The 26,280-nt window shown below is 40.9% G+C and overlaps 1 long non-coding RNA gene across 1 annotated transcript in view; it reads right to left on the bottom strand.

Moving 5' to 3' along the window:
• LOC140202520 (uncharacterized) overlaps window positions 1-26,280 on the bottom strand; it is a 62,682-nt gene that overhangs the window by 20,238 nt on the left and 16,164 nt on the right. Inside the window, exons 2-3 of the long non-coding RNA XR_011887119.1 lie at window positions 13,855-13,956; window positions 11,836-11,890 (exon numbers count right to left, since the gene is read on the bottom strand). This is a non-coding gene — a long non-coding RNA (uncharacterized lncRNA). The remainder of the gene's footprint in view (window positions 1-11,835; window positions 11,891-13,854; window positions 13,957-26,280) is intronic.

The raw sequence follows: 26,280 nt of genomic DNA, 5'->3' as shown, positions 1-26,280 counted from the left end.
GTTTGATTAATCATTCTTTGTTGTTTACATAATTCATTATGGATTATATGCAAAAGTACATGAATGGCATGTCATTATGCCATCACATTACATGTGAGTGCCCTACTAAAGTGGAAACAAAATGTACATACGATATCTCCAGGCTCCAGTGTTTACCTTTCAATTAGTTTTGGAGTTATAAAACTTAACAGTGGTGACAAGTAAGTTTTAAAACGAATCCAAGGTGACTACCTAGCTGTTGAATCACAGCACTTTTTTTTCTTTGCAAGGGGGTGGGAGAGGGACGTTTGAATTTAAAAAAAAAGCAGCACTTTTTTTAAAATTTGGAAGTGCAATGAGACATTCAAGTTTAAGAAAAGGCAGAAAATGGATGAAATTTATGGTTCATAAACAGTGAGTACAAGGTAATAATAATAATAATGTAAAAAAAGCAGAAATAGCTGGCCCTATCAATCAAACACATGTTTGATTGCACAACAGATAACTTGATATTGTATACTGAACAAATTGAGCAATATTTTGAGGCAAATGAAATAGCCAATGCAGGTGTTGAAAGGACTGGATGGGGTAGATGTGGAGACATTGTTTTCTATGGTGGAGATATCCAGAACTAGAGGGCATAGCCTCAAAATTGAGGGGTGACCTTTTAGAACTGGGGGAATTTTTTAGCCAGAGAGTAGTAAATCTGTGGAATGTTCTGTCACCAACTGCAGTGGAGGCCAAGTCTGTGGGTATATTTAAGGCAGAAGTTGATAATTTCCTGATTGGTCCGAGCATCAAAAGACATGGTGAGAAGAAAGGTGTATGGGGTTGAGTGGAATCTGGGGTCAGCCAAAATGGAATGATGGAGCAGACTGGGTGGGCTGAATGGCCTAATTCTGCTCCTATGTCTTATGGTCTTATGGTCTAAAGCAAGTGCCAGTGCTACTGAATGTAATAGGTGGGAAAATATGCAGTTTGCTTAGAAGTTTAAACCTCCAAAAAAAAAACAACTAAAAGGAACTTTGCTGATATCATGAAAGTAATGTAGGAACATTTAGAACCAAAATCATTGTTGATTGCAGAACACTTTAAGTTTCAGGAGTGGAGTAAAAAGGAAGGGGAGTTCATTTCAACATGCATGGCTGAATTGAAGAAAATGTCCAAGCATTGTTAATTCAGTGATGGGGTTAATGATGCACAGGGAGATTGTTTAGTTTGTAGAAACTTACGAGAAAATATTCAAAAACATCTCCTAACAGAAGCACAACTCACATTAATAAGAGCAATTGAAATTGCTGTATCAATGGAAACAGCAAACAGAGCCACAATTGATTTGCAATCAGGAATAAAAGTAAGCATCAACATAACTGCAATATCTAAATAGAAATCTGCCTACCCCACCAAATTATGACAGGGACTCACATACACCAGACCAATGCAGGTTTAAAGGGGAAATTTGCAGAAAATGCAACGAAGTAGGACATACAAAGAGCATGTCAGGCAGACAAAAATACATAGTCTGCACAAGGTAGAGAAAAAGATTTTTAAAAATATGCAGTTTCAAAAAGAGCACTAGTCTACATGCTGTTGATGAAAGATCTTATAATGATGAGAGTGACACAGGACTAGATAGTTTTGAGATTTATAATATGAAAACTAGCAATAGATAGGATAAAGAGTATCTTTGCAAAACTTTCCAGAGTGGGCTTAGCTGAGGTCTACCTAGAGATGGAGATGAAAGAAGAATCCAAAGTATCTCTCACCATAAACACTTACAAAGAGCTTTATTGCTACAATAGGCTTATTTTTGGAGTAGCATCTGCTCCTGCACTCTGGCAGAAAGCCATGGACCAGCTGTTGCAAGGCTAGCCAGGCACTTATTGTTTCCAGTCAGGATGACAAAGAACATCTCCAAATCTGGCTACAGACTCAAGGTCTCTCCCTCAATCTGTGAGTAATTTTTCTCAACACACACACACACACACACACACACACACACACACATGCATATATATATATATTTACACACAGTGTAACATGACTAGAGAACAATACATTACCTATTTGAGTATATCACACGTTATCCCCAGGTTCCCATGTTTTTCTTTTGATTAGTTTTGGTGTTGCAAAACATAAAACAGATAGTTGGTTTCTCTTATCCTAGAGACCCTATTTTATTTCCTTTTCAAATACAAAGCAAATTCCCGATTGAAAGTTATGATTGAATCTTCTGCTGCCAACCACACACTACGTGTATTATAAATCATAACAATATATTAGTTACTTTGGGGATTATCTCATAATTTTGAAAATATCTTTTAAATTTCTCTATAATCTTTTGTGCACTGAGGAAGCAACTTCACGTTTTCCAGTGTTGTGCATAATTGTAGTCACTCATCCCTTGTATCGTCTTAGTTAATTTTAGTTACACTGGAAGGTGTTGTAATTTCTGACCTTACTGCAACAGTATTTGAAGGACTACAGTTAGAAGGTCAAATGATACATACCATTCATTTTGTTAATTTTCTATTTGTCCTGGAGGGTTTTTTTGGGCAGGTAAATTGAATCACACTTGGAATAGCAAGGGATGATTTTGACTACACGTTGGCAACTCATGTCAAAATTCTAGCTGGCTGAACAAACTGTTAATCTACACTCATGCCTGCAGCCAAATTATTGTTCCTGTTAACAATGCCTTTTTCTGATAGAGTGTAGCTGAGGTATTACTCACTGGAGTCAGTACTGAAAAAACTTAATACCCTGTCTGGCTTCTAAAGAAATATGATCCCATCAGGTTAAGAAGTGCATCTAATTCATATGTCAGGACGTACAGCTACAAGGGAACAGGCAGCAATTAAAGATGCATCCTCTCCTTTTCTTTCCTTGCTGTCTGCTTCTTCATCATCAGCTTGCAGGTAAATGACATTGCCAGCTTGCAATTGGATCAAGCTACATCTGTGCTGTGAGCAGCATTTCATGAGGAAAAATCAATATCCCTGTCACTGCTAAGTGATTGTGTCTAGCTGAAGTGAGTTGTAGGGGCTCCACACGGTGGATCAGTTACTTGTGGTTACCATTGGCACCTGGGCCAAAAAGGTTCAGTGCTCTTTTCTCTTTTCCCTGTTACCAAAGGGCATTTATCATTGCTGTTGGCTTGTTGTGTGTCTTGAAAGGCTCTTGATGTTATTAAGTGCAGGAAGTTCATCACAGGCAGTGGCACAAAATGGGATCTCTATCAGCTCGGTCACCCATTTAGCACAGCAACTAATATTTAATCCCACTGACTGAAGGGGAATTGAAAATGATGTACTGCCTATAGCAAAGAGGCCTTTCCAATGTTCCTGTTACACACTACTGCTTGAGATGGATTTCTGTCCTAGTTTTTAAAGGCTCTTTGCTTTGCCTCCAATGTGCAAGATATTTTAGCCCATTTTGGTGGTGATCTTGGAGGATCCATCCTGGGCCCAGCACACTGATGCAATCACAAAGAAGGCATGGCAGATGCTTTACTTTGTTAAGAGTTTGAGGAGATTCGTTATGTCACCAAAAGCTCTTGCAAGTTTCTAGAGATGTACATGGAGTGCATTTTTATTGGTTGCATCAACACCTGGTATGGGGGCTCCAATGGATAGGGCTGCAAGAGGCTGCAGTGGGCTGCAGACTCAGCCAATTCCATCACAGGCACTAAGCTCCTTATCATCCAGGACATTATCAAGAGGTGGTCACTCAAGAAGGTAGCATCTATTACCAAAAATCCTCACTGTCTAGGGCTTGTCTTCTTCCCATTGCCACCATCAGGGAGGAGGTACAGCAACCTGAAGACCCACACTCAATAATTCAGAAACACCTTCTACCCCTCTGCCGTCAGATTTCTGAATGGTCCATAAAACCTGTAACTGGATGGATTTCCTCTCGGTGCTCCGGTTCCCTCCCATGTTCCAAAGATGTATGGGTGAGCAAGGTTTTGTAAGATGTGGGCATGTTATGTTGGTGCTGGAAGCATGGCGACACCTGCGGGCTGTCCTCAGCACTGTATCGGCCATTAATGCAAATGATGCGTTTCACTGTATTTCGACGTACATGTGACAAATAAACTTAATCTAATCCTTGGACACTACTTCATCATTCTTTTTTTTTTGCACAGATTATTTCGAAATTTATTGTAAATTTATATCTTTGCACTGTCCTGCTGTCATAAAACAACAAATTTCACATCAACTAAGAAGGTGATAATAAACCTGATTCTGATTCATATTCTGAGATTAGGGCCGTGAATCTAAGTAAAGGAAACAACAATGGTATGAAGCAAGAAGCAAGAGTTGGTTAAATAAACTGTGGAACATTGTTTGTGTGGATCAGAAATAATAAGCATTTGATACTGATATTGATCTTGGTTTTATTATCGACACTTGTACAGAACTACAGTGAATAGCTTTTATCTGTGTGTCATCAAGTTGTACCATGCCATGCATTAGTACATCAAGGCAATAGAAAGAAAAATAGAGTGCAAAATAGAGTGTCATAGCTCCAGGGAATGTGCAGTGCAGGTAAAAATCTAAGGGACTCACGGATGAACAGGCATTGGGCACAAAAAGAACGCTTCAACCATGATTAACAAGGGTAATTAGAGATAGTATTAGGTCTGAGGAGAAGCTATATAAATTAGCCTAAAAGAGCCCCAAACCTGAGGAAAGAAAACAGTTTACAACTCAGCAAAGGAAGACCATATAGGATTAAATAAGGGTAGAAAAACAGTATGAGATTAAGCTTGCAGGGAACTGACTGTAAAATCTTCTACAGATACATTGAGAAAAAGTCTAATGAAAAGAAATATAGACCTCATTTAGAAATAGGTAAAATTATAAACAAAAATAGTAGATTAAATTAATAAACAGTTTGCATCTGTATTCACAAAGGATTCAAGTAATCTGTCCAAAATGCAAGGAAACCCAATGTGTAGCGAGAAGCAGGAACTGAATAAAATCCGAATTATTGGTAGAAATATTATATTGGGAAGTGATGGAATTGAATCCAAATGGCCAATAATCTGCATCTCAGACTAGATATGGAAGTAATTCCAGAAATAATAGATACATTGGTGATCATTATCTTTGTGTAAAAGCACATCATGATCCCACACACAGCATTCTCAAACAACTGAATGAAGGTTCAGCTACTGTTTGTCCACATCTGCACTTTTCTTCTACCTATCCAGACTATTTCATTCCAACTTGCTCTTGATGAACTTTCTGCAGATGCCACAGCCTTCTTATCAGCTATTCCAAACTCTTAGAAGGCTGGCTTTGACTTTGACAGGGTTTCCAGAAATGGTGAGTATGTTCAAGCAGCAGTATTATTAGCTTCTGTTAATCTCTTTATGACTTGGTTGAACTGCCTCTGATCGACCTTTCAACATAAGGATAAGACTGCTCTTTACATCTCGTGGTACCTACACTCAGAGACGTTCTGAGTTTAAAAGCTGTTTCCACCAATAATGCCTGCAAGGGTCTGGATTAGGTACCTTGTCTGCAGATCTCTGCGTACAAGTGAGCCAGAGGATAGAAGTGTCAGAATAACTTTCAGGCAGCATTGTCTGCCTATCATTGTTTCCCCAGTCTCTTTTCCCTCTGAGCATGAAGCTAATGTAATTTTGCACCTCCCTGTGATAATATATGGAGCTTAATGGAAAGTAAATAACTAAATGCAATTCCATCCAAATTTAATGCAAACATAAGGAACCAATAGTTGGATGGGGAGGGGGAGTGAGAGGCAGGGGCATGTATGGTAGTTGCCAAGGAAACTGCAGAAATAAAATTAGAGTCAGCAGCTCATGTTGAACAGCAAGTACTAGACAGCAGTCGTATGTAGGCCTGAGTCTGTGCCGTGATGATTATGATTCTGTAACTAACTTTATGTTTCATTGGGCTGCATGGTCTGGAACATTCACTGATTCACAAGCAGGTAGAGAAATAGCATAATGGTTCTAAGGTGAATAAAGAGGAGCCACTTTTTGTTGTGTAGCTAAAAGTCAAATTAATCCATTGCCCTCAAGTTATGGTGTGACAGAGGAAATCAACTTTTGTTCATGAAGTGCAAGCTGATTTTTGACCAGGAGGAAAACTGAGGTCTATGAGCCAGTCCTCATTGGGCTATCTGAGGGGAATAGGATCAGCAACTTTAAATTTCTTGTTGTTATTATTTCAGAGGACCTCTCCTGGGCCCAGCACGCATGTGCGATTACGAAGAAAGCATGGCAGCACCTCTACTTCCTTAGGAGTTTATGAGTATTCCGTATGACATCTAAAACTTTGACAAACTTCGATAGATGTATGGTGGAGAGTATATTGACTGTCTGCATCACATCCTAGTATGGAAACACTAATACCCTTGAACAGAAAATCCTACAAAAAGTATTGGATATGGCCCAGTCCATCCCGGGAAAAGCCCTCCCACCATTGAGCACATCTACACGAAGCATTGTCACGGGAAAGCAGCATCCATCATCACTGACCCACACTACCCAGCTCATACTCTATTCTCACTGCTGCTATCAGGAAGAAGGTACAGGAGCCTCAGGACTCAAACAACCAGGTTCAGGAACAGTTATTACCCCTCAACCATCAGGCTGCTGACCCAGAGGGGCTAACTTCACTCAACTTCACTGCAGTGTTCCCACAACCCATGTACTCGCATTCAAGGGTTCTTCATCTGATGTTTTCAATACTTATTGTTTATTTATTTTTATTATTGTTTAATTTTAATTCTCTCTCAGTTCAGGCTGGTAATACTGAGGTATGAGTATTGCAATGTGGGCCTAATTGTTTAACACTATTACATAGTGACTTTAGGATGATACTGGTTGTAGATATTACTATTGGGACATTATTATTATTATTATTATTTTAAGATGGTCGTATCTTGTATGGAACTTATATTTCCTTACCTTTTCACTTAACTTCCTTGCTCGAGTTATCCATTTTGTGCTCTATTAAACAGGCTATTTCTGCTCCTAAGGTTTCAATTTTGTTTCTTAATCTCTTTTGCCATTTAGCTATTCTTTATTCATTACTCAGTTTTGAGTTTCTATTAATGAGTGCCTCTATTCTGGAGCCATTGCACTGCATTGCTGTTAATGTTGTGAATTTTAAATTTATTTAAATCTTACATCCGTCCCACAACATAAGGGAGTAAAAATCTTTGTGTTATGACTCCATTGCAATGTACAGACATGTGAATTTATAAATCTAATGGCTTGTAGAAAGAAGCTGTCCTGTAGACTGTTGGTCCTGGCTTTAATGCTGAGGTACCGCTTGCCAGATGGAAGCAGCTGAAACAGTTTCTTGTTGGGGTGACTGGTATCCCCACAATCTCCCAGGCCTTCTTATCCACCTTCTTCTGTAAATGTCCTTCGTGGCAGGAAGTTCATGTCCCCAGATGCACTGGGCTGTTCGTATCACTGTGCAGTGCCCAGCAATCAAGGTTGGTGCAGTTCAGAATGCTCTCAATGGTGCCTCTATAGAAGGACTTGAAGATTTGGGGGCTCATGCTGAACTTCTTCAGTCTCCTAAGGGGGAAGAGACGCTGTTGTGTCTTTTTTTACCACACAGACGGGCTGTACAGTCTAGGTGAGATCTTCGGTGATGTGTATACTGAGGTAATTGAAAATACTCACCATCTCAACGCAGTCACTTTGATGATGTTGATCAGGGCAAGCCTTTCTCTGTTTCTCCTGTAATCCACGATCAGCTCTTTTGATTTTTGGACATTAAGGGAAAGGTTGTTTTCTTGGCACCACTGTGTTAGGGTGTTAACCTCTGCTCTGTAGGCTGTCTTGTCACTGCTAGAAATAAGGCCGATCAATGTCGTGTCATCTGCAAATTTGATCAGCAGGTTGGAGCTGTGTGTGGCAGCACAGTCATAGGTGTAAAGGGAGTAGAGGGGGGGGGCTCAGGTCACAACCCTGGGGGGCACCTGTGTTGAGTGTCAGAGGGGCAGAGGTGAGAGTGCTCATCCTTACCACCTGTTGGCAATCCGACAGGAAGTCTAGGATCCAGCTGCACAAGGTGTGGTGCAGGCTGAGATCTTTGAGCTTTCTGTCAAATCTGGAGGGAATTATGGAGTTGAATGCTGAACTGTAGTCCAGAAACAGCATTCTAAATTATGTATCCCTTTTCTCCAGGTGAATGAGGATGGTGTGTAGTGCTGTGGTTATGATGTCATCGGTAGACCGGTTCCATCAGTAGGCATATTGTAGAGGGTCCAGTGTGGGTGGTAGCATCCTGCAGATGTAATCTTTAACCAGCCTCTCAAAGCATTTGCTTATAATTGAGGTGAGTGCAACAGGGCACCAATTGTTCAGGCATGCTACTTGGTTTTCTTAGGCACAGGGACAAAGATGGATGATTTGAAACAGGAAGGCACTACATAATGGAGAGGGAGAGATTAAAAATGTCCATAGATGCACCAGCCATTCAGCGCACACTTTGAGGACACTCTGGGATGCTGTCTGGCCCTGCTGCCTTGCAGATGTTGGAATGCTGCAATGTCCTGTGTACCTCAGCCTTGGAGGTGACCAAGGAGCAGGACTCCTTGGCGGCTTTCCTCAGGGGTTCAGTCTTATCAACCTCGAATTGAGCATCAAAAATATTTAGCTTGTCTGGAAGCAAGGCAGCAATGTTGGCTGTATTGCTGCGTTTCCTCTTGAAGTCCATGATGGTGTGCAGTCCTTGCGTACGCTGCGTGTGTCATTGTGGCTGAGTTGTGACTGGATTTTGTCCATGTGTTGCCATTTGGCCACCTTGATGGTTCTATGTAAATCATCATGGCAGCTCTGGAGCTCCTGTTGGTCTCTGGGGGTGAAGGCTTTATCCCTTGCACTGAGAGCAGCACACACTGAGCTGTTTATCCAAGGCTTCTGGTTTGGGTAAACCCGGACCAATTCTTGGAGAACAATGTCTTCAAAGCATTTCCGAATTAAGCTTGTGACCACGTCCATGTACGCGGTGATGTTCTCAGCTCAAAATACCTCCCAGGTGACACTATCAAAGTAGTCTTGTAACATTGCGTCTGATTGGTTGGACCAGCAGTGGATAGTTTTCGCTATAGCTAGAGAGGTCTTTAGACCTGTCCGCTCAGAACATAAAGAACCCAATGGGTTTGATGACTTGGGCTGCTATCTCCTTCGACAGCAAGGTTTCAGTAAAGCATAAGATATTATAGTGCTTTGTTTCCCTTTGGTAGGATATTCTGGTTCTCAGCTCACACAGCTTGTTGTCCAAGGATTGTACATTGGCAAGGAGTATACTAGGGAGTGGTGGCCAATTTGTGGGCCGTATAAACCTAACCAAGACGCCGGCTCTTCTTCCTTTCCTCCGATGCCACTTCCTCGGTAATGCTGGTGTAGTGAATGAACCTCCTGTGGTTTACGGGAGCAGGGGGTCCCAGTGAAAGAAAGGCAGCACGATATGACTGAATGCCATCTTTCTGATGTTCAAAAGAGTCAGTTGAACATACCTGATGTGACTTTCAGCTTCTTGTTAGAGAAATGCAGAAAGTAGTAGAGAGGTAAACAGAAAATTACAATGCTAATTCGAAGTACACAACACGTTGCTGTACCTGGCACCATCTTGGATGTTCAGTATGTTATTGTGTGAAGTTCTTCAAATGTTTCAAGTTTTCCTAAATATTCTAGTAATATAATATTGTTCAGAGTATTAACAATATTTTTTCAAATTTTGATGACGTTTTGTTTTATGTAAGGTTTTCTTGATATGTTGGGTCAGTGCCCCTGTATTCTGTTAGTGTGATGTTAAATGTTAGGATAATTTTATCTGTAAACTCAGTTTCTTCATCAGCATTCTGTGGAGGCTCTACATCTGTGTGGTTACTCTTACCACTAGATTGTGGAGCAATTATTGAAGAAATTCTATTTTCATAGGCGCTAAGGGGGTTGTCATCTTCATTATTTTCTTGTATAGCATTGTTGTGTACTTTACTTTGGTTTCTTTCTAGCTCCTGTGCTACCTCATGTTTTATTTAGTTTAACATGTCTACAGGGATTAAGTTATTTATTGTTATTGCTCTACGTTTGATCTGGTATTTGTTGTGCACTTACTTGCATGAAGGGATATTGAGCTATAAACTGTTGAGGAAGTTTGTCCCTGTATCCTATCATGTCAGTCTCAAGCTGTTACTCGATAATATACACATATTATGAATGTGTTTACTTCTCACGACCATTTCATGTGGTGTCGTTCTTACCTTAGCTGTTTGGTGATCTGAGGCATAAATGGACTACTCCCCTGAGACACACCTGCGACAGTCACAGACTGTGGTATCGGTTCACTGATCTGAGTGCTGGCTATATCTTTTTTGAAGCTTCTTAGTACCTGCCCTCCTATTCAGCAGTGCACCACTAGCGGTTTGCTTACTGTCATGCCCTACACTAGTGTGGGACTTACCTTGGCAATCCCCAGGCAGCGGCCCTATCACCCCATTTCATAGACATCTATCCATTTCAAAACTGAAAGGGTATTGATTTTCATACTTAGAGCCAGGCTTTAGTTTCAGCCATCCCTAATGTGGAGAACAGAGCACCACTGACTAGAGCAGACCAGAGCACAGCCCAACCTGGGTTCAGATGTGCCTGGATTTGGTTCGGGTTTTATTTTATACTGTGAGTAGTATTTTATTTCCCATCTTCCCTGTGTATCTGCAGGCCTTTTCCCAATCTGCCACCTGGGGACGTGCCCGATGAGGAACAGAAAACCCCTCACAGGCTCATCACCAAGTGATGCATTGGGGAAAAGTATTGCAGAATTGTGGAAAAGTACCAGCAGTGCTAATATTCATAATTATTGCTATAAAAATTAATTTGTCTTCATCCATACCTATTAATACTTTTCAACAAGTTTCTTAAAACTCCTGAAAAAGTGCTCAATTTTTTGACAGAAGGTAAAACATATTTCTTAACTAAAGGAGAAATCACAAATAACTCATCAAAATATCATCCTATTAGTTGTTTACAAACTATACATAAAATTGTAACAGGAATCTGGCAACTAATCATCACTCACTTAGATAACCACAATATCCTCACCAAGGAGCAAAAAAGAAACCATACTGGTATGAAAGGATGTAAAGAACAACTGATAGTAGATTCTGTAATTCTAAATCAAACAGAAATCTTTCATGTTGTTATATTGAACACCAAAAGCATTTGATTCTGTCCCACACATGCAGTTCATACAAGTTCTTAGTAAATATGAACTCCACCCAATATTTGTGAAATTCCTGCAACATCTGATTGAGCATATTGGTGTACTATATTCACCCTGCCTCTTAACCAAAAAAGAATAACCACTGTAATCAAAATAAACTGAGGTATTTTTCAGGCAACGCTCTAGGCCCCCTATTGTTTTGTCTAGTTTCAAACCACTCTCTGATTGCTGAGTCCAATGAAAATAGGGTATTGAATCAGAAACAACCAAACAAATTATACTTTGACACACCTTCCATACATCAACAATTTGAAATGATATGCTCCTTCATCAGTAAAGCTAAAGCAATTAGTTCAAATAGTAGAACTATTTTCTAAAGATATAAACATGAACTTTGGACTAGAAAGAAAGGTGGAATAGAGTTCACAGAATATAAAACAGAGCAGCAGGATACAATACAACTGATGGATGAATATGAAGCATTTAAGCATTTGGACTATCAACAAGCAGAGGAAATACTGTAGATCATAGTGGGATAACGGGAAAACTTTTGACAGAATTTACTTCAAGGCTTAAGAAAACCTGCCAAACAGAGCTCAATAGTAAAAATATAACAAAGGCAATAAACACTTACACTGTTACCCATATTAATGTATACTTTTGGCATAATATCTTGGTCCAAAACTGATCTGGAAATTTACAAAAAAAAAAATAAAATGTCAAATTTTAGAGAACACTATGCACAGTCCAACACACACAGATTAACATGCCCAAGGACAGAAGGAGGAGGAGGAATAACACACATTAAAAAAATACACAACAGTCAGATAAAACTTCTAAGGGTATATTTTTGTCAATGAAAACTGGAATCAGCACTTCATGCAAGCATATGCAATAAACTTAAATGGGAGCACAACCCAGAAAAATGAAGAAATGATCACTATTAAAGAAAAAGTTAACCAACGGAAGAGCATGATCCTCCTTGGAAGACATTCCCATGATCTGAGCAGACTAGATGCTTTCAAGAAAGCTTTGAATCCCTGGCTCAGATTTGGAGACTTCTTCCCAGAAACAAAGGGCTTTCTTGTGACAATACTGGACCAGGTCGTTCACACAAAAATTATCAAAAATACATAATAAAAGACCAAGAAATTCAAGATGATAAATGCAGAAAATTCCAAGAGAGACCAGAAACAATCCAACACATTACAGGATCCTGCAGCAATTTAACTCAAACTGATTCCTTACACAGGCACAATCAAGTGGCAAACATCATTCACCAAAATCTTGTTTTAAAATACAAACTCATAATAACATCATACCTTACAATCAGATTTGAGAATCTGTTACGACCAATCCATTATTTCAGGTAGGGCCATCCATAATAACCGACTAGATATAATATTACAGGATAAACAAGAAAGAAAACCTTGCTTAACAGATACAGCCATTCCCTACACACATGACATATTGAAATCAGGAAGTGAAAAACACTAGAAATATTCTGAATTATGCTTAAACTTCCAGTTTAAGATGGTGCTATCAAACGTGTGCAATAGCTCACTGATAGTTCAAAAGGCAAGAAATTTGACTAAAAACATTACTAATAACATCTTTTCTGAAGTAAGTTGTGGTAAATTGTCATGACAAAAAATGAAGAGGTGCGTGAGGTGATGCTGGTTGGTTGCAGAATTGACCCAGATGGAATGAACCATTTGGAGAGGAGAAGTCAAGACAGAGGAGTTCTGATGTCCATATAACTGGCCTGGGTGCAAGATCGGATCGCTTTGGGCACCGAGCTGACTTGGAGAAATCCAGAGTAGCTTTGGGCTGGGTGGTGAAATCTGGGCCGAGAGCAAATCGCAGATGGTGTGTTCTAGGCCCGGAGTTTTTCGCTGGTGGTGCTGGGTCCTAGTGCAAAGTACAATATGCTGTTTGGACAATTTAAGCAACATATTGGAAAGACAGGGCGTTGGATTGGAGATGAGAAATGATTTTGCTCACCCCCCGCCCCCCCACGACGTTCACTCCTCTCTCCATGGTGTTGATTCTATGAAGACTGCCCCCAGCTGCTGTGCTTCATGCCCGTGAACATGAGGGACTGATACGGAGGCTTGGACTACTCTGGGCTGCTCTGGGGTTCGGCTCTAGGACTAATTTTGGTTCAGAATGTTATTGCTTGCTTCTATTGTTTGCATGATTTGTGCTTTTATTTCCCCTTTCTCTGACATTGGGTGTTGGTCTTCATTTTTTAAAATTGGATTATTTCGAGTTTCTTACTTTCTGGCTGCTCAAAAGTAAATGAATCTCAAGGTTGGGTAATTTATACAATCTTTGATAATAAATGTACTTTGAACTTTGAATAAAAGAGGAAATTGAATGACTATGGAACATGAGCAGGGTATACATTGTCCCCATAGTAATATCTACAACTGGTATCATCCCAAAGACACTACACAATAGTATGAAACAATTAGGGCTACACAGCAATATCTATGTAAAGCTCCAGAAAGCCACAATATAAGCACCACTAGAATACTCCAAAAGTTCTGAACAATTGACAAATGACTGTGTTTGGCTATTCCTGTACATCAGGCTTTACCAGCTTGAGCAGAGAAAAAAAAATAACAATAATAATAATTTGTTTTCTTACTTTTTGCATTTGCAGTTTGTTGTCCTTTACACATTGGCTGTCCACCCTGTTGGTGCAGTCTTTCATTGATTCTGTTATGGTTATTAGATTTATTGAGTGTGCCTGCAAGAAAATGAATTTCAGGGTTGTATATGGTGACATAAATGAACTTTGACAATAAATTTACTTTGAAGTTTGAACTTTGATGATGACAAAGAGCATTTTAGAGAATTGTACTCAGTTCATTCCACCTTCATACATTACTTAAAAGACATATTTCAATATAGTTATGACAGACTGGTCTGAACATGGACCGAGACGTTGACCTGTAATGATATACATGACAGCAATTTCCATGCTATAGATTTTTGTGATTTGTAGAAAGTAAAATTTAACATTGGAATATGTACATCCTAAATGATCTCTGACGAGCAGCCAATCCAGGCATCAGAAGCTTGGAGAGGAGGGGTCTTCAATCAGGTCTGCTATCCAAGGATGAAAGGCAGGAGCAGGTTGTGGCAGAGAAACAGAGCTTTGACGAGCAACCAATCAGAAGTTTGGAGAGGAGAGGACTGTCTGAGGATAAAAGGCAGGAGAGGGTCAAGGCAGCATAATTGGACATGGCAGTGACCAATCGGCTTTTGGGATTGATCAGTAAGAGCAAATTAAAGGAAAGCAGGGGTAAGAGCAGCAGCTGTGGTCTGAGAGTATGGAGTCAGAGTGGTGATCTTAAGGCTTTAGCTCTTCAAGGCTTCAGCGAAGAGAGTCTTCAGTCAGAGAAAGCAAAGGAAAGAAAAGCTCAAGTTTTTCCTTCTCTTCTTTATATCTGCTCAGGTGGGACAGTAGGGATGACAGGCAGGATAGTGAAATACTCCTCTTGTGGAATGCGGGAAGGTAGGGAGACTTCCAGTGTCCCTGACGACTACAACAGCAAGAAGTGCATCCAGCCACAAATTCTAATAAACTGTATTAAGGAGTTGGAGCTGGAACTGGATGAACTCTGGATCATTCAGGAGGCGGAAGGGGTGATAGATAGGACATATAGAGAGGTAATTACACCCAAAGTGCAGGATACAGGAAACTGACGGTCAGGCAGGTGAAAGGGATTAAGTAGCCAGTTCAGAGTACCCCTGTGGCCATCCCCCTCAACGACAGGTATATCACTTTGGATACTATTGGGAGTCGGGTTGACCTAACAGAGGAAAGTCAAAGTTTTTGGGTCTCTGGCACTGAGTCTGGCTCTGCGACTCAGAAGGGAAGCGGGGAGAAGAGGCACGCAATGGTGATAGGAGACTCATTAGTTAGGGGAACTTTCAGGAGATTCTCTGGGCAAGAACGAGAATCCCAGATAGTATGTTGCTTCCTGGGTGCCAGGGTCCAGGATACCTTGGATTGAGTCCTCAGTATTCTTAAGTGGGAGGGTAAACAACTAGAAGTCATGGTCCATGTAGGTAGCATTGACATGGGTAGGAAGAATGCCAAGATTCTGCATGGAGAGTTCAGGGAGTTAGGTGCTAATTTAAAGGGTCGGACCTCCAGGGTTGTAACTCAGGATTGCTAATCATGCCACATGCTAGTGAGGCCAGAACTAGGAAGATTATACAGTTTAATTTGTGGCTAAGGAGTTGGTGTAGGAGGGAGGGCATAAGATTTTTGGATCACTGGGCCTTCTTCCAAAGAAGGTGGGGCCTGTACAGAAGGGGCATTGGCACCTGAACTAGAGGGGGACTAATACCCTAGTGGTAAGGTTTGTTAATGCTACATGGTGGGGTTTATACTAGAGTTGCGGAGGGATGGGAACCAGAGTGCCAAACAAGTACTGGAGAGGTTGAAGAGGCAGATGTTGGTAAGACCTCAGACAAAGTTAGGAATTAAAAGGTTGAGCATCATTAGAAATAGTTGACGTAGGATTGGAAGGTGTTGAATCATTGTGGAAAGAGCTAAGGAACTGCAAGGGTAAAAAGACTCTGATGGGAGTTGTTTACAGATCCCCAAAGAGTAGTAAGGATGTGGCTTACAAATTACAATGGGAGATAGATAATGCTTGCCAAAAGGGTAATGTTTCAATAGTCATGGGGGAATTCAATATGAAGGTAAAATCAGGTTGGTGCTGGATTACAGGAGGGGGAATTTCTAGAGTGTCTACAAGGCGGCTTTTTAAAGCAGCTCGTAGTTGAGCTCACTAGGGGATCAGCTATTCTGGATTGGGTGTTGTGCAATGAACCAGAATTGATTCGAGAGCTGAAGGTAGGGGCAGGTGATCATACTATGATCGAATTCACCCTGGAATTTGAGAAGGAGAAGCTAAAGTCACATGTATCAGTATCAGGAGAAGCTAAACTCAGATGTATGAGTAAAGGGAATTGTCCAGAATTGATTGGAAAAGAACGTTGGCAGGCATGAAGGCAGAGCAGCAATAGCTGGAATTTCTGGAAGAAATTTGGAAGGCACAGGATATAACCCATGCCAAAGAGAAAGAAATATTCTAAAGGCAAGATGATACAACCAAGACTAACAACAGAAATAAAAGCCAAAGAGAGGGCATATAACAGAGCAAAAATTAGTGAGAAGTTAAGGATTGGGAAGCTTTTAAAATCAACAGGACACAACTAAAAAAGTCATTAAGAAGGTAAAGATGAAATGAGAAAGTAAGCAAGCCAATAATATTAAAGAGGATACCAAAAGTTTCTTTGAATACATAAAGTGTAAAAGACAGGTGAGAGTGGATATTGGATCATTGGAAAATGATGTTGGAGAGGCAGTAATGGGGGACAAGGAAATGGCAGATGAACTGAATAAGTGTTTTACATTATTCTTCCCTGTCAAAGACACTAGTAGTATGATGGAAGTTCCAGGTGTCAAGGGGCATAAAGTGTGCGAAGTTACCATAACTAGTGAGAAGGTTCTTGGGAAACTTAAAGCCTGAAGATAGATAAATTATTTAGACTAGATGGTGTAAACCCCTCTGAAAGTGGTGGCTGAAGAGATCGTAGAGGAATTAGTCATGATCTTTGAAGAATCACTAGATTCTGGAATGGTTTCGGAAGACCAGAAAATTGCAAATGTCACTCCACTCTTGAAAAATGGAGCGAGGCAGAAGAAAGGAAACTATAAGCCAGTTAGTTTGTCCTCAGTGGTTGGGAAGATGTTGGAGTCGATTGTTAAGGATGAGGTCTCAAGGTACTTGGAAGCACATGGTAAAATAGGCCGTAATCAGCATAGTTCCCTCAAAGGAAGATCTTGCCTAACAAGTCTGTTGGAATTCTTTGAAGATGTTACAAGCAGGATAGACAAAGAAGAATCAGTTGATGTTGTGTACTTAGATTTTCAGAAGGCCTTTGACAAGGTACCACACATGAGGCTGCTTAACAAGCTATGAGCCCATGGTATTACAGGAAAGATTCTAGTATGGATAAAGCAGTGGCTGATTGGCAGGAGGCAAAGAGTGGGAATAAAGGGGAGCCTTTTCTGACTGACTGCATTGTGACTACTGGTGTTCCACAGGTGTCTGTGTTGGGTAAAATTCTTTTTTACGTTTTATGTTAATGATTTAGATGATTGAACTGATGGCTTTGTTCAAAGTTTGCTGATGATATGAAGATAGGTAGAGGGGCAGGTATTTTTGAGAAAGTGGAGAGGCTACAGAAGAACTTAGACAGATTAGGGGATTGGGCAAAGAAATGGCAGATGGAATACCGTGTCAGGAAGTGTATGGTCATGCACTTCGGTAGAAGAAATGAAAGGGTTGACTATTTTCTAAATGGAGTGAAAATACAAAAAGCTGAGACACAAAGGAACTTGGGAATCCTCATGCAGGATTTCTTAAAGATTAATTTGCACATTGAGTCTGTGGTGAGGAAGGTAAATGGAGAGTTAGCATTCTTTTCAAGAGGACTAGTATATAAAAACAAGGATGTAATGTTGAGACTTTATAAAGCACAGGTGAGGCCTCACCTAGAGTATTGTGAGCAGGTTTGGGCTCCTTATCTTAGAAAACGTGTACTAAAACTGGAGAAAGTTCAGAGGAGGTTCATGAAAATGATTCCAGGTTTGAACAGCTTGTTATATGAAGAGTGTTTGATTGTTCTGGGCCTGTGTGCACTAAAATTCAGAAGAATGAGGGGTAACCTCATTAAAGCAGTATGTGAGCTGTACAACCAGAGGGGAGAGGACTCTGGATTTGATGTACGCTAACGTTAAGGATGCATACAGCTCCTCTCCCCTCCCCCCACTGGGAAGGTCAGATCACAACCTGGTGCATCTAAAACCCTGCTACGTTCCTCTGTTGAAGAGTAAACCTGCAACCTCGAGGACAGTGAGAAAATAGTCGGAGGAGGCTTATGAGGCGCTCCAGGGTTGTTTTGAGGTGACAGACTGGCAGGCACTCTGTGAGCCACATGGAGAGGATATTGATGTGTTCACAGAGTGCATCACTGATTACATCACCTTCTGTGTGAACTGCAATGTTCCGACAAGAACTGTCCTTTGTTACTCAAATAACAAGCCATGGGTGACAAAGAACATTAAGGACATCCTGAACGCTAAAAAGAGGGTGTTTAGAGATGGAAATAGGGAGGAGCCGAGGGCAATATAGAGGGACCTGAAAGCCAGGATCAGGGAGGCTAAAGACAGGTACAGGAGGAAGCTTGAGCGGAAACTCCAGCAGAACAACATGAGAGAGGTCTGGAGGGGGATGAGGACCATCACTGGGTTCCAGCAAACTTGCAACAGAGGAGCGGAAGGCAATATGGACGGGGCCAATGAACTTAACTTGTTCTTTAACAGATTTGACATTGTGGCCCCTGCCCATCCCCCACATGAGCCAACTGTTGTCGGCCCCCAACCAACACATATTCCACTCTCCCCTCCTACCCCTCCTCACTGTCCCCCATACTGCTCTCATGACTATACCCCTTCCCCACACGAAATCACCATCGTGGGCTTCACAGCTGAACAGGTGAGAAGACAGCTGAAACGTCTCAACCCAAGCAAGGCTGCAGGACCGGTTGGTGTCAGTACCAGGGTGCTCAAAGCCTGTGCCCCTCAGCTATGTGGAGTACTTCGCCATGTAGTCAACCTGAGCCTGAGGCTCCGGAGGGTTCCTGTACTGTGGAAGACGTCCTGCCTCGTCCCTGTGCCGAAGACGCCGCGCCCCAGCGGTATTGACCTCCCACATCATGAAGACCCTGGAGAGACTTGTTCTGGTGCTCCAGCCTATGGTCAGGCCACACTTAGATCCCTTCCAGTTCACCTATCAGCCCCAACTAGGAGTTGAGGATGCCATCGTCTACCTGCTGAACCGTGTTTACGCCCACCTGGACAAGCCAGCGAGCACTGTGAGGGTCATGTTTTTTGACTTCTCCAGTGCGTTCAACACCATCCACCCTGCTCTGCTGGGGGAGAAGCTGACAGCGATGCAGGTAGATGCTTTCCTGGTATCATGGATCCTTGATTACCTGATTGGCAGACCACAGTACGCGTGCTTGCAACACTGTGTGTCCGACAGAGTGATCAGCAGCACTGGGGCTCCACAGGGGACTGTCTTGTCTCCCTTTCTCTTCACCATTTACACCTCGGACTTCAACTACTGCACAGAGTCTTGTCATCTTCAGAAGTGTTTGGATGACTCTGCCATAGTTGGATGCATCAGCAAGGGAGATGAGGCTGAGTACAGGGCTATGGTAGGAAACTTTGTCACATGGGGTGAGTAGAATTATTTGCAGCTTAATGTGAAAAAGCTGGTGGTAGACCTGAGGAGAGCTAAGGTACCGGTGACCCCTGTTTGCATCCGGGGGGGTCAGTGTGGACATGGTGGAGGATTACAAATTGACAATAAACTGGACTGATCAAAGAACACTGAGGCTGTCTACAAGAAGGGTCAGAGCCATCTCTATTTCCTGAGGAGGCTGAGGTCCTTTAACATCTGCCAGACGGTGCTGAGGATGTTCTACGAGTCTGTGGTGGCCAGTGCTATCATGTTTGCTGTTGTGTGCTGGGGCAGCAGGCTGAGGGTAGCAGACACCAACAGAATCAACAAACTCATCCATAAGGCAGTGATGTTGTGGGGATGGAACTGGACTCTCTCACGGTGGTGTCTGAAAAGATGATGCTGTCTAAGTTGCATACCATCTTGGTCAATGTTTCCCATCCACTACATAACGTACTGTGTGGCCACAGGAGTACATTCAGCCAGAGACTCATTCCACTGAGATGCAGCACAGAGCGTCATAGGAAGTCATTCCTGCCTGTGACCCTCAAACTTTACAACTCCTCCTTTGGAGGGTCAGACACCCTGAGCCAATAGGCTGGTCCTGGACTGATTTCATAATTTCCTGGCATAATTTACATATTACTATTTAACTATTTATGGTTCTATTACTATTTATTATTTATGGTACAACTGTAACGAAAACCAATTTCCCCTGGGATCAATAAAGTATGACTATAACTATGACTATGATAAAGCCTATCAAATGGTGAAAGAGCTTGATAGTAGATGTGGAGATGTTTCCCATGGTGGGAGAATCTAGGACTAGAGGACACAGCCTCAAAATAGAGGAGCGTTCTTTTGGAATGGAGAAGAGGAGGAATTTCTTTAGCCAAAGAGTGATGAATCTGTGGAATTCTTTACACAGGCAGCTGTGGAGGCCAAGTCTTTATGTATACTTAAGGCAGAGGTTAATAGATTCTTGATTGGTTAGGGCATGAATGGATACAGAGAGAAGGCCGGAGATTGAGGATGAGAGGAAAATTGGATCAGCTGTGATGAAAAGGTGGAACAGGCTTGATGGGCAAAATTGCCTATTCCTACTCTTATATCTCATGTTCTTAAGTATTAATCTAATTGTTCTATAAACTTCCATTTTCCTCTATTTACGTGACACTGCATTTTGATCTGTTCGCTACTCTATATTTTTATAAACCCCTAAAATTCTCAAAGCATTGAAAATAAAGAAAGAAAAACAGTTAGAAAATCACAAGAAAGGTTCAGATGACAGAAAGAGCAACGATAAATTGTGATGTCAATCTGGGTGGTAGACACGTCTGGATACACCCCTATGAATGTCATACTCTCTGCACAAGACTTGTGTGCTTACTCTCTGGAATAATTTGAGAAGGGATCAGAGGAAACAGCGGGGTGAATGCTGAGTCTAATGGGAAATGTAGAAGAGCTTAAAGGCTGCAACGGGTGAGAAGGGCAGTCTCGGGATGAAGGGTTCGGCTGTTTAGAACTGAGACGGGTGAATGATTTGAAATAAAGGATTATGATCTTTGGAATTCTCCAGCAGGCTTTGGATATTCAATCACTAGATTCAAGGCTGAGATCAATTAGTCACGAAAGGAATCAGAGAGTCAGCAAAAAAAGTGGTTTGGGTATGAGATCAATCATGAGTTTGAATGACAGAACAGCCCTGAGGGACTAAATGTTCAACTTTGCATCTGTCTCTAATGAGTCGCTAGTGTTCTCCAGTGTGTTAGTGAAAATACTTCCTCTTTCATCTTAAAGTGAAGTGTATGGCGAATATTAAAATCTGAGAAACTCTGGTCCTAGGTTAGAGACATAGTGAAAAACACACAATGACCTAACTTATGTTAATCAATAAAATATTGGAATGAAGAATAATATTCAAGAGATTGATTGACGACCTTTAGTCCTTCATTTTTTACCTCTTTGTGTTTTAGAAAGTCAGGAACTATACCCTTTACTTCTTTAACTTGTTTACACAGTAATTGCTTGGAGTGTTTGAACAATTCCAGTACCTATCAATCAATCTAGACTGTCATTATGAGACGCACATCATGAATTTGATGGCTAATATTTTGTAGTACAATTGTATTTAATTTCTGGAGGCTCACATGATGGCTGAGTAGTTGGACAGAAACAGGGAGCTCTAAGGCTTGTCACAGGTCTGTGCAAGTTGACCTCAGCTGCAATTACCATTAGTACTTCTTGCCAGGTGAAGAAAACAATCCAAACTCTTCACTTCCACTTAATCTATACCACAGCTGTGATGCCCAAACAAATGAACAGACGAAACTCCCTGACAAGACCCCACATGAATGCAAACAGTTGGCTGGAAAGAAGGTAGGGCAAACAATGTGGCACCACTGTGCAACATGAGTTTAACACTGTCAAGTGAGGAAGGAGAGGAAAGCCAGAAAATTTGAATATAAGGATTAAGAATAATGACTCAGTACAAAACTAAGTGTTCATTATTACATAATGCAATTAAAACTAGCAATATCAAAGAAATTCTTTTTAGGGGAATGATGCAGAGAGAGTTACATAGTAGAAAATCATAAGACAACAAGACTCAATGGAAAATTTGCAAAACAAATATTTAATAAAATCATGAAGCAGGAAGAATACTTTGACTGAAAATGGTTATGGTGTATTCTGGTCAGGTAGTATTAAAGAATAGAGGAACATAAGCAATAGGAACAGGAGCAGGCTATTCGTCCCTCATTCCTGCTTCCCTAGTCAATCAGGTCACGGATGAGCTTTGATCTTAACACTACTTTGCTGTAATAATGCCATTTCCACTGATTCACTTAATATCAACAATAAAGTATGTCCTAATGGCCTACTAGAATTATTTTAAAGTCAAACTTTGGTCAATTCTTTCAGCTGTTGTTGGAAACAACATGGGACTTTTTGTATTACAAGGGAAGTAATTCAAGTACTATTAAAAACAAATGAAAAAGCAATATTTATAAGCTTACAAAAAGGTTATTCTTTCCAAATGAATTAAGTGAATGCACTAAGCATATATCAAAATTGGTGGTTTTGTATAAGGTAAAGGGTATCACACATCTAAAACTTTTAGAAGATATTTGAAATCATGCTTCTCAGGAGATAAGTGGCTAAAATGAGAGCCCTTGGAGATAAAATAGGAAGAGATAAATAAGATAATAACTTCCAAAAATACTAAGGAGGGTAGTGATCAATGTTTGCAATGTTTTGGAGAATTGGAGATCGTGGAGAACCTTGGGAGTTAATAAATAAAATTTATTTTATTTATTTAGTGATACAGCACAGAGTTGGCCCTTCTGGCCCTTCGAGACACGTCACCCTAGCAACCCCACAACCCTGATAACCCTATCTTACAATGACCAATTAACCTACCTGGTACGTCTTTGGACTGTGGAGGAAACTGGAGCACCAGGGGAAAAACCATAAATTCCACAGGGAGGATGCACAGAATGGTGCCGGAATTGAACTCTGAACTCCGGTATGCCCCAAGCTGTAACAGCATTACACTAGCCACCACACTTCCATGGCACCCCAAAATATTTATGAAGATTTAAATAAAGGTGTAAGTGATCTGAAAAAAATATTAATACAGAATATTTAAACTTACAATTAATTCCTATATATCACAAGAGAAGCGCAGTTGAAGAAAACACTTAAGTCTATTCCCAGTACACAAGCACAGAAATTTATTGTGTGGATCCAAACACAAAATGCACCTTCAAAGAAAGTTTAGTTATTAGGTGTGGGTAAAGCTGATATATATGTATATTTGGGAAATGGAAATGTTAAAATACATTAACAATGCATTTTTAAAACATGTACTCACTGGAACAGGAATGCTTGAGATAACTGGTTGCAAATGAGAACCCTGTAAGTAAAAGCAGGAGGTTCGGTGCCAAAAGTGGGTTTTGGCATGTGGGTATTAGATGGAGTCAATATGAACCACATGAATCCCAGAATAATGAGAGCATCCCAGCAGCTTTGTGCAGCTCTGGTAGTTCATTGTTCCACTTGCCTTCCACTGTCTCTTGGAAACATTTGAAAGGATTTGTGCATTACATCATTTCCCTATCACACTTCCAAGCTTCCAAGCTTCACTGACATGCTGTGTTATACAGAGAGCAGAACAGTGTGACTATTCAGGAGATAATGGCTAATGCAAACTGAACGGTGCTTTAGAATCTGTCCATATATTTTGTTTTGTTATGCATATCTAGGATCCAGGCATTGCTGGCAAGGTGAGTATTTCCAAGTCAGGATGTTGTGGGCCCTTGGAGGGAACCTACAGGTGGGGCTGTTCACAACTGCCTTGTTCCTTTTCGTGAAAGTGGTCACAAGTTTGAGATACACACATAAAAGTTGCTGGTGAACGCAACAGGCCAGGCAGCATCTCTAGGAAGAGGTACAGTCGACGTTTCGGGCCGAGACCCTTCATCAGGACTAACTGAAAGAAGAGCTAGTAAGAGAGGTAGAGCACCAGTACAGCATTTTGCAAGTAGTGCTACTGTGTACCCCTGTGGAGACAATGTTTTTTTTTGGCATCTCCAGCAGGGGATATATTGTTTGAATGAATATCAGGTTATCTCACACCAAGAGTCATAGCACTCTTGGACCTCATACTTCAGGTTACTGAAGGGTGTTATCAGATATGCTTTGAATATTTCTTGACACCAATAAGCTAAGAGATTGTTGAGTGCAGCATGCAACAGAATGAAAAAAAGCATCAAAACTATTTGAGAATTTTGAGCAGCGATATATAAGCATCTTTTAGTTGCTATAGTAATGTATATACTGTAGCTGAAAATATATTATGCTGACACCAAAAATGTACTCATCAGATTACTTCAAAAATAAATTTTCTCCTTAGGTTATGTATAGGTTGAGATAACACCCTAAGGTCAAATCCTGACCTCAATGGCCAATTACATGTGAAGTATTATGTGCCAAACAAACAGGGCAAACAAAGTTCCTAAAGACTGCTTCCTCTAGTTTGCCATGAGATATCCTTTGCACACGTTCTATTAGATTTTAACTGATGTAATCATATCCCTGCAGCAAGCAAACAAAGCGACCTATGGCAACATCCTGCAGACAGCTCACGAAAATACTTCTTTGACTCTTTGTTTCAAATATGATTCTACTACTAAGCTGTGTGCGATTGGAACCAGTGATATGGGTTTTGATGGTATGTTTTTGGGCCAAATGAGTGATCCGGCACTTTGTTGTCTCCAAAGGAGTTTGGTGAGATTGGGAGTGGAGTGTGCAGCCTGGAGGCCTGATTGACTACAATACTTCTCTCCAATTCAGGTATTGAGCAAGGTTGAAGCCATTAAAGACGAGAGTAGAGGAAGGACAAGTGTTCGGCGGAGTCTTTCTGCATTTGTCCGGTCTTCCGCTCCTTCTCTCTAGCTGCTTTCAGAGGAAAGTGCTGAAGTTTTGGGTTCTACATTGCAAATATGATCAACAAGGTTCATGGACGTGGACTCATCTTAGGGGACTTTGAGGTCATGTTGCATGTGTTACTGGATTCTAGTTACTCCTTTTTGCTGTTTTAGAGCAGTTTGATCAGTGAGGACTGAGGCGTTTTGGTGAAGTCTGGTTCTGCGGCGTGCATTCGGCTAAGGCCACTGAGCAGAACTAAACTGAATACTCCTGAACTTCTGGTTTGATGTTTGATATTCCATGTGTTGTTCACTCACTTTTTGCTGTTGGTGCAATTTGTTCTTTTTTCGTGCAATGGGTCTTTGATGTTTTTCAAGGAACGGGTTCCATGGAGCTTTTTTGTTTTGTGGCTACCTGCTGGAAGACAAATCTCAGAGTTGTGTTCTGTCTACATACTTTGATAATACATGTACTTTGAACTTTGAACTTTGAAGAAGGCAAATATCCCAGTAAACCAAGAATTGACTAAAAGTTAAAATGAAATTCCTTTCTCAAGGTGCTGCAGGGCCTGTGTGTCAGAGATAAATCTATGAAAAAGACTTTAAGCTAGAAAAGAAATCCTGAATTATTTGCTTACTTGAAAGACAAACATTTTATCTTGATCTATGTTATATAACACAGTTACAAAACTGGCAAGCCATCACATAAATAGCAAGATGACTTCATTATGTCTAGCTCTGTCCTGAACTGCCTGCAGATGTGAATATTAGCAGAAACATTCGTTAACAAGTTTATATAAGTTTGAAAACCTGAAAAAACTTTGCTCCATGATAGTACCTTTGTTGTGGTAATGGGACCTCAGCTACCATCCTTTATTGCATTCACCCATCACATCGAGCCGCTCGTTATTTCCACTCTTCTCACCTCCATCACCCCTCCGCCTGACACTTGCCAGATCTTGCTCCATTTTTTTCCCTCATTTCTTTATACAGGCTTTTCTCCCTCTGCTCCAGATGAATGGTCTACTCAAAATGTTCTAGAAGTGAAGTGTGCTGAGAGAGAGGAGTTACTGCGATTAAGGGTTTTGGTGTTGTGAGGGACTCCTAGTAAGAAGTCAGAGGAAGAATAACCTGAGTGGTCAGCGTTTTCATTTCTATCTAAAGTCATTTGAGTTGGAGAATAGTTCATATCTGAGTTAAAAAGAGTAGCTTGTAAGACAACTGTAAAAAGCATTGACCCCTGTAGGGAAAGATAGTCAGAAGTTGCAGTTCAGGGTGAAGAAATGGAAAGTACAGAATACAGAGACTCTA

This window comes from Mobula birostris, chromosome 1, assembly GCF_030028105.1.
Source record: "Mobula birostris isolate sMobBir1 chromosome 1, sMobBir1.hap1, whole genome shotgun sequence".
Lineage (NCBI taxonomy): Eukaryota > Metazoa > Chordata > Chondrichthyes > Myliobatiformes > Myliobatidae > Mobula > Mobula birostris.
The sequence above is the reverse complement of the archived record's forward strand: the minus strand, read 5'-3'. Positions and strand labels throughout refer to the sequence as shown.